This window comes from Polistes dominula, unplaced genomic scaffold, assembly GCF_049000335.1.
Source record: "Polistes dominula isolate Pdom_NZ unplaced genomic scaffold, Pdom_raw_medaka contig_21, whole genome shotgun sequence".
Classification (NCBI taxonomy): domain Eukaryota; kingdom Metazoa; phylum Arthropoda; class Insecta; order Hymenoptera; family Vespidae; genus Polistes; species Polistes dominula.
In genome coordinates this window covers 5,449,545-5,458,266 of record NW_028301061.1, presented here as the reverse complement: position 1 = coordinate 5,458,266, position 8,722 = coordinate 5,449,545, and the positions used below count along the sequence as shown (strand labels likewise).

The following is an 8,722-nucleotide window of genomic DNA, read 5'->3' as shown; positions in this document are numbered from 1 at the left end:
TACCGGATCCATGATCAAATCTTCAACAGTCTGGGGTACGCGGACGACGTCGCCCTAATAGCTAAACTCCCGGGTCGGCATGGAGACGCTGTTAGCGTCTATTGAAAACTCTGCGCGCTCCAGGGGCTTCAATTTTAACGCGAGAAAGTGTGCCTCCCTCCATATTGGTGAGGGAAGGCGAAGAAATAGAGTTCAGGGCACGCGTTTTAAAATCTGCGGAGATTGGATGAGGCCCCTGGAGGAGGGGGAGGCTTACTCCCACCTCGGCACACCGACCGGATTCAACTGCGCACAGACGCCTGTGGAGCTTCTCTCCCAGGTCATCAGGGACATCAGAGCGGTGGATTCCAGCCTCCTTGCCCCTTGGCAGAAGCTCGACGCGGTAGCTACTTTTGTACTGCCGCGCCTCGACTTCTGTCTGGGGGGATCACACGTGGAGAAGGGTCCGCTGAAAGTCGTGGACAAGGTCATCAAGCGGATGGCAAAGGGGTGGCTACATCTCCCTCAGCGTGCGAGCGCGGAGGTAGTGTTCCTGCCCCCCAGGGAAGGTGGAGGAGGGCTCCTCCCGCTCGGGGACCTCGCCGACATCCTGACAATATGCCATTCATTTAAATTATTAACATCTAAGGATCGCGGCGTCAGGATGTTGGCGTGGGGCTCACTGAGGGAGACAGTGGCCTTCCGTTTAAAGCGCGATCCTCGCGGTGATGACCTTGCCCAATACCTGTCCGGGAGCGTCGAGGGAGACCTCTCAGGACCTTCGGCGGACACTTCCTCATTGTGGTCGAGGACTCGGAATGCCACCAGAAGAGGAGCCAATACATTTGAAATCCGGTGGGAATGGTGTGGGGAGAGCCAGGAACTCTCCCTGGTGTGTCGGGGTGGCAGGGGCCACCCAGTTAGAATCACTCCCGCGAGTAGAGAGAAGGTCGTGGGTAGGTTGAGGGCTGCAGTGATATCCTGGTACCGTGAGCGTTTGCTCGCCAAACCCGACCAGGGCAAGGTGTATGAGGTCACCTCACGGTCCAGGATAGCAAATCATTTCATGCGGAGTGGTAGAAACACCCGCTTCGCCGATTGGCGCTTCGTCCACCGAGCCCGCCTTGGTGTTCTCCCCCTTAATGGGGCGAGACGCTGGGGGGACGGTGACAAGCGTTGCCGGCTATGCGGGGATGTGGAAACCATTCCGCATGTCTTGAACCACTGTGGCCCCCACTCTGCCGCACGACAATTTAGACACGACGCCATTGTCGAACGCCTCTTCAAGGCAAACCGCGCGCGTGGGGTCGTCCGCGTGAACCAGGCTGTTGAAGACGCGAGCCCCCCCAATAGGTTATTGCGGCCCGATATTGTTATAAGAAACGAAGACGAAAAGAAAATTGTAATTATTGACGTATGTGTGCCGTTCGAGAATAGAAGGGAGGCCCTGGACATAGCCCGCGAGCAAAAAATCAATAAATACACCCCCCTAGCTAATGACCTGCGTGCTCGCGGGTATGAAACAGTGGTCCTCCCCTTCGTAGTAGGGGCATTAGGCGCCTGGGACCACCGGAACAAGGAGACCATCAACCGCCTCAAAATCAGTAAATTTTATAGCGCAATGATGAGGCGGTTGATGGTCAGCGATACGATTAGGTGGTCCAGGGACATTTACGTAGAACATGTGTCCGGTAACCGACAATACTAGCGGCGGTACCTTGCCTTATATATAGACCGAGTTGCGACCAATGTTATTTGTATTTATTTATTTATTTATTTATCTTTATATACTATGTCTATTTATTTATTATTATATTTATGTTACTATGCATGTATTATATCTATATGTATATTTATATTTTATATCATTTTTTTCATTTTTATATACTTAATTTGTACGTCAAAAGCTGATAAATATTTATTATATGTACCACCCTTTGGGGATAATTTTGTATTTTTCACCCCTTAACCGGGGAAGTTTTTGTAAAATTTTATAAATAAATCTGTTCTTATCAGCTTAATATCTGATACGCAATTCATAGAATTGCCAGAATATTAGCTATATTTTTGTAACTGGGCGGAATTCCGGAGCTTGCTTCGGGTCCGCCGCGGGTTGAGCCAGTATTGCAGTACCGCTGGATTCAGCCCAATAATCCTATTTAAAAAATAAAATACTTAAACAGGTCCTACACTTTGGTCTTAGTCGAAAAAGTGTCCAAGTGTCCGGAGAAAATTTCGTTAATTTAGTTTTTTCGAGTTTCGCGGCGTATAGTTAAGTTTTTCGCGTGTTATAGTGTTCTGTGTTAAAGTTCTTTTGGATTATTTATTTTTATTTATTTTATAACGTATGTTAAATTTTATTTCAACGTGTCGTGTTGTCCGTTGCCGTAATTACGGGAAATTTATCCTTTGTATATATATTTATTTCTGTAAAATTCAAATTTCCGTAATTACGGCAATACCAACGTATATCAATCTAATTATTTGACGTATTGCGAGTGTTCATATATTTATTTATTTATTTAATTGTTTAATTTATTTATTTATTAATTTATTTATTTATTCTATTTATTTATTAATTAACGTTTACTTAAATTGTTAGTGTAACGTTAATTAATTAAGTGTTTTATTTCTTTTTTTAATTGTTCGTCTAACACTCGCAAATACGTCAAAACTCGTTTATTCTATTTATTTTATTCTATTTATTTATTTATTTATTTATTAGTTATTGTGTATATTTGTTTTAAACTGTTTTAATTAAATTAATTAAAATCGGTTTAAAACAAATATCCACCGGGTGATTAAAATATCTTACTCGGCAAGCTAGGGGGTTTAAATCAATTTATTTAACTTATTTATTTATTTCTTTATTTAATTCTATTATATCTTAATTAAATTTAATTTAATTTATATAATTAATACGATCGTAAGATATTCTAAATCACCCGTTAAATTAGATTGATATACGTTCGTTACGAAGATTCGAAAATACCCTTGACCTTATTTACCCAACTTTCTCCTATCCTTTGTTTTCCTTTCAAACGTTAAATCCCCAACGTTCACAGATTTATCTGTCAACGTTGTTTCCTTCCCCTTTCCTTCCCCATCCTCTTTCGAATCTTCGTAACGTGTGAACGCGTGCGTTTTATTTATTTATTTATTTATTATTCGTTTTAATTTATTTAAAATACGCTGCGTCACACGTGTCACTTGGACACGATTAAAAAAAAAGGCAAGGAAGGCGGGCTCTGTACCGACTGGGTAATTGTTCGTCTGCCGGTGGATGCCGGCTATCCTACGCGACGCCGTGAGCGAGACTTGTTTTATCGTCGACGATAAAACATATTTTAAATTATCGACTGTGGCCACCGGTGGCCACTAATATATTTCATTAATTTATTTTATTTTATTTATTGACTTTTTTACTTATTTATTTAATTTATTTTATTTATTTTATTTATTGACGTTTTATTTATTTTATTTTATTTTATTTATTAACTTTTTTATTTATTTATTTAATTTATTTTATTTTATTTTATTTATTGACGTTTTTATTTATTTTAATTTATTTTATTTTATTTAACTTATTTATTTTAGTCTATTTTATTTATTAACTTTATTTATTTTAATTTATTTTACCTTTTATTTTATTTTATTTAATGACTTAATTAGTTTATTTTATTTTATTTGACTTTTTTATTTATTTATTTATTCTATTTTATTTATTTTATTTATGACTTTATTTATTTTAATTTATTTTATCTATTTTAATTTATTAACTTTATTTATTTTAACTTATTTTACCTTTTTTCATTTTATTTATTGACTAACTTAATTTATTTTATTTATTAACTTATTTATTTATTTATTTTAATCTATTATCTTATTTATTTTATTTATTATTTATTTTTATTTATTTTCTTATTTATTTTATTTATTATTTATTATTTATTAATTTTATAAATATGACATCGCTCACGGCGGCCCAGGTCGGTGCGGAGGACGTTAGGGAGATAGTCATATTAAACCCTACCGTCACAGAGCTTCGGTGCGAGCTCTGTCCTGCCGAAAAAATAGGCAGGATGCACCGCGATGGTCGTCGAGATGGGATCTTTGCGGGGGGGAGGAGGCACGAAGATTATATTAAACATTTAAAAAATTATCATAAAGAAATCAATTATAAAATAATACATAAATGTGCGGTGTGTGGTTACATTGGCGACGGGGTATATGCCCGTCGTCAGGTAACCATGCACCACAAAAAGATGCACATGCCTCCGCCCCCCCCCTCGAAATGCGCGTGTTCCCCCACAGAACACCCTCACCACCACCGCGTATACCCTCTCCAGACTCGGACTCTGGGGATTCATTCGCCAACGTCGCGCGGAGGCGGGCGAGAAACCCCGAGCCCACGGTCCCCCCAACACCACCCAGAAGGAGGACCCCACCACCCGCAACACCCTCTCCACCAGAACCACCAGCCCCCGAACCCCTTCCAGAAGAGGAACCACGGAGGCGGGTGACAAGGTCTCAGTCAAGGGGCCCCCGCACACCATCCAGGAGGACCCCGTCACCCGCCCGTCACCCCCCAACACGACCAACCCAGTTGGAGCCCCTCCTGGAGGAGGGGGAAAGATCCGTCGGCCCGCCCCTCCCCACGCCACGGAGTCCGCCTCCCACAGCAGCAAGGAGGGTCTTCAGGGGGCTTCTCTCCCTACGTCAAACGGGAGCCCGTCGAAGGATGGTCTATTCACCACCGCAGTCGCCGGAGCAGGAGGTGGCCACGAGCTGCGCTCCGGCGACCCTCACTACGGCAACGACCACCACCACAACCTGCACGGGCTCCCTTCCATCGACCAGGGCAACTCCACCACAGGGAAGAAGTCCCCCTGTACAGCCGCCAACACCACCCGGGCGGCCACCAACACCACCCCAGCAGCTGCCAACACCACCGGAGCACCTGCCAACACCACCCCTGCGGCCGCAAACACCACCTGAGCGGCCGCAAACCCCGCCCCCGCAGACAAACCCTGAACCCAGGAGGGCGGTGGTACAAGGAAGGGGAGCAGACCCTCAGGAGCGGACTCCGCCCCCATCAAGGGAGGGGGAACAAGAAGAGGAATGGAGGCTGGTGGGGAGTGGAAGAAGAAGTGGAGGGGGAAGAAGAGGAAGAAGAAGAGGAGAGCCGACGTCCCCCGGGTCCGAGTCTAATCCCGAGAGACCCGCCGGAAACCGTCCTGACCCTGGGGGTGATTCCCCCCATAGCCCTACACATCAGCCCGTACCCCTCACACAGAATCCTTTCCTCTCCCTTCCCACAGATGATGCCGGAGGGAGTAGTTTAGATAATGGGGGGAGGGGGCCCTCCCCTTTGTGGGCGCGGGGCGGCCTCGTCGTCCGTCGGGCGGTCAGTCTCCTCCTGGTTCTGCTGGAGGGCGTGGGGGGGTTGGGCGTCGTCGCGCCAATCCCTCCTCGCCCAACAGCGATCAGGGGGTGCTGATCCGTCTGATTGAGGCGGCGGGAACCGTCCAGGAGTTGGAAAACGCCGCCCAAAGGGTGGCGGAGTTTTTCAGCTCTCGTGCGCAGCGAAGGGGAGGGGAACAGGGGGGGCCTGATACCCAGACGAGGGGGAGGAGACGTCCCAACCGAGTCCATCCTACACCTATCCCGCCGGAAGGGAGTCAGGAGAGAGTGCGTCGGGCGACCCGTCTCCAGCAACTCTACCGAACCAATCGGCGGCGGGCCATAAGGGAGGTGGTTTCGGGCCCGCCCACGGCATGTTCCATTGACCGTGAGCGGATCCGAGACCACTTCGTGGAGGTCCACCGAATTAGAGAAGCTGGGGGCGGCGACCCCGACGTACTCGTGCAGCAGCCCACAGATCCTAAATCTGGATGTGGCCCTGACCGCTCCCCTGGGAAGGATGGAGGTCTCTGCCAGGCTCAGGAGGATGAAGAACTCATCCCCTGGACCTGATGGGGTCCTCTACTCCGACCTAGGACGAGCGGACCCAGGATGCCACATCCTAACATCAATTTTTAACGCCTGTTTGAGGCTGGGTGCTGTCCCTGACTCCTGGAAGGCTTCCATTTCCATTCTCCTCCCCAAGAAAGATAATCTGGACTCCTTGGACAGCTGGCGCCCGATAGCGATGGGGGATACAACCCCAAAGCTATTCGCGGCGCTAGTTGCCCATCGCCTAACCGTCTGGGCTCAGGAGGGGGGAAGCTCAGTGCGTCTCAGAAGGGCTTCCTCCCCTACGAGGGTTGTGTGGAGCACAACTTTGTGCTCCAAGAAATTTTAACAGATAGTAGGAAGAAAGGGAAAGAGGTAGTGGTCGTGTGGTTGGACCTGGCCAATGCTTTTGGTTCGGTCCCCCACACGACCATCTTTGAGGCCCTCCGGCAACATCATCTGCCTCCTCTTTTCCTAAACATAATAAAATCCTACTATGAGGGGGTCACCACTAGGTTCAGGACGGCGGATGGCTTAACCGATCCCATCCCTATCCGCTCAGGGGTACGTCAGGGCTGTCCCCTGAGCCCAATTGTATTTAATCTTAGCTATGGAGTTTTTGTTACGGCCACTCGCGGGCATCAACGTCGGCTACCGGATCCACGATCAAATCTTCAACAGTCTGGGGTACGCGGACGACGTTGCCCTCATAGCTAAAATCCCGGCCGGCATGAGAGACGCTTTTGGCGTCAGTTGATGAATCAGCGCGTTCCAGGGGCCTCAAGTTTAACGCGAGCAAGTGTGCCTCCCTCCATATTGGTGAGGGAAGGCGAAGAAATAGAGTCCAGGGCACGCGCTTTAAGATCGGCGGAGATTGGATGAGGCCCCTGGAGGAGGGGGAGGCTTACTCCCACCTCGGCACACCGACCGGATTCAACTGCGCACAGACGCCTGTGGAGCTTCTCTCCCAGGTCATCAGGGACATCAGAGCGGTGGATTCCAGCCTCCTTGCCCCTTGGCAGAAGCTCGACGCGGTAGCTACTTTTGTACTGCCGCGCCTCGACTTCTGTCTGGGGGGATCACACGTGGAGAAGGGTCCGCTGAAAGTCGTGGACAAGGTCATCAAGCGGATGGCAAAGGGGTGGCTACATCTCCCTCAGCGCGCGAGCGCGGAGGTAGTGTTCCTGCCCCCCAGGGAAGGTGGAGGAGGGCTCCTCCCGCTCGGGGACCTCGCCGACATCCTGACAATATGCCATTCATTTAAATTATTAACATCTAAGGATCGCGGCGTCAGGATGTTGGCGTGGGGCTCACTGAGGGAGACAGTGGCCTTCCGTTTAAAGCGCGATCCTCGCGGTGATGACCTTGCCCAATACCTGTCCGGGAGCGTCGAGGGAGACCTCTCAGGACCTTCGGCGGACACTTCCTCATTGTGGTCGAGGACTCGGAATGCCACCAGAAGAGGAGCCAATACATTTGAAATCCGGTGGGAATGGTGTGGGGAGAGCCAGGAACTCTCCCTGGTGTGTCGGGGTGGCAGGGGCCACCCAGTTAGAATCACACCCGCGAGTAGAGAGAAGGTCGTGGGTAGGTTGAGGGCTGCAGTGATATCCTGGTACCGTGAGCGTTTGCTCGCCAAACCCGACCAGGGCAAGGTGTATGAGGTCACCTCACGGTCCAGGATAGCAAATCATTTCATGCGGAGTGGTAGAAACACCCGCTTCGCCGATTGGCGCTTCGTCCACCGAGCCCGCCTTGGTGTTCTCCCCCTTAATGGGGCGAGACGCTGGGGGGACGGTGACAAGCGTTGCCGGCTATGCGGGGATGTGGAAACCATTCCGCATGTCTTGAACCACTGTGGCCCCCACTCTGCCGCACGACAATTTAGGCACGACGCCATTGTCGAACGCCTCTTCAAGGCAAACCGCGCGCGTGGGGTCGTCCGCGTGAACCAGGCTGTTGAAGACGCGAGCCCCCCTAATAGGTTATTGCGGCCCGATATTGTTATTAAGAAACGAAGATAGAAAAGAAAATTGTAATTATTGACGTATGCGTGCCGTTCGAGAATAGAAGGGAGGCCATGGACATAGCCCGCGAGCAAAAAATCAATAAATACACCCCCCTAGCTAATGACCTGCGTGCTCGCGGGTATGAAACTGTGGTCCTCCCCTTCGTAGTAGGGGCATTAGGCGCCTGGGACCACCGGAATAAGGAGACCATCAACCGCCTCAAAATAAGTAAATTTTATAGCGCAATGATGAGGCGGTTGATGGTCAGCGATACGATTAGGTGGTCCAGGGACATTTATGTAGAACATGTGTCCGGTAACCGACAATACTAGCGGCGATACCTTGCCTTATATATAGACCGAGTTGCGACCAATGTTATTTGTATTTATTTATTTATTTATTTATTCTTTATATACTATGTCTATTTATTTATTATTATATTTGTTCTCAATGTATGTATTATATTTATATGTATATTTATATTTATATCATTTTTTTTTCATTTATATAATTAATTTGTATGTCAAAAGCTGATAAATATTTATTATATGTACCACCCTTTGGGGATAATTTTGTATTTTTCACCCCTTAACCGGGGAAGTTTTTGTAAAATTTTTAACAATAAATCTGTTCTTATCAGCTTAATATCTGATACGCAATTCATAGAATTGCCAGAATATTAGCTATATTTTTGTAACTGGGCGGAATTCCGGAGCTTGCTTCGGGTCCGCCGCGGGTTGAGCCAGTATTGCAGTACCGCTGGATTCAGCCCAATAATC

At 47.8% G+C, this 8,722-nt stretch overlaps 2 pseudogenes; both read left to right on the top strand.

Moving 5' to 3' along the window:
• The first annotated feature begins 1,953 nt into the window (after positions 1-1,953).
• LOC149031456 (U2 spliceosomal RNA) lies at positions 1,954-2,134 on the top strand (annotated as a pseudogene).
• A 6,408-nt stretch (positions 2,135-8,542) lies between these two features.
• On the top strand, positions 8,543-8,722 carry LOC149031455 (U2 spliceosomal RNA; annotated as a pseudogene).